Here is a 325-nt window from a genome sequence, read left to right on the forward strand (position 1 = left end):
GAGATTGTGCATCGATTACCGAGAGTTGAACAAGGTAACGATCAAGAATAAATACCCACTTCCAAGGATCGAGGACTTTTTTGATCAGTTGCAAGGAGCTACAGTGTACTCTAAGATAGATATTCGATCAGGGTACCATCAGCTGAAGGTGAAAGATGCAGATGTTCATAAGACGGCCTTCAANTGTTCATAAGACGGCCTTCAGAACCAGATATGGGCATTACGAGTTCATAGTGATGCCGTTTGGACGGACGAATGCTCCAGCAATATTTATGGACCTCATGAATCGAGTATTTCAGCACTACCTAGATCCGTTCGTCATATT

This window comes from Primulina huaijiensis, chromosome 10 (genome assembly GCF_012295235.1).
Source record: "Primulina huaijiensis isolate GDHJ02 chromosome 10, ASM1229523v2, whole genome shotgun sequence".
NCBI classification, from domain to species: Eukaryota; Viridiplantae; Streptophyta; class Magnoliopsida; order Lamiales; family Gesneriaceae; genus Primulina; species Primulina huaijiensis.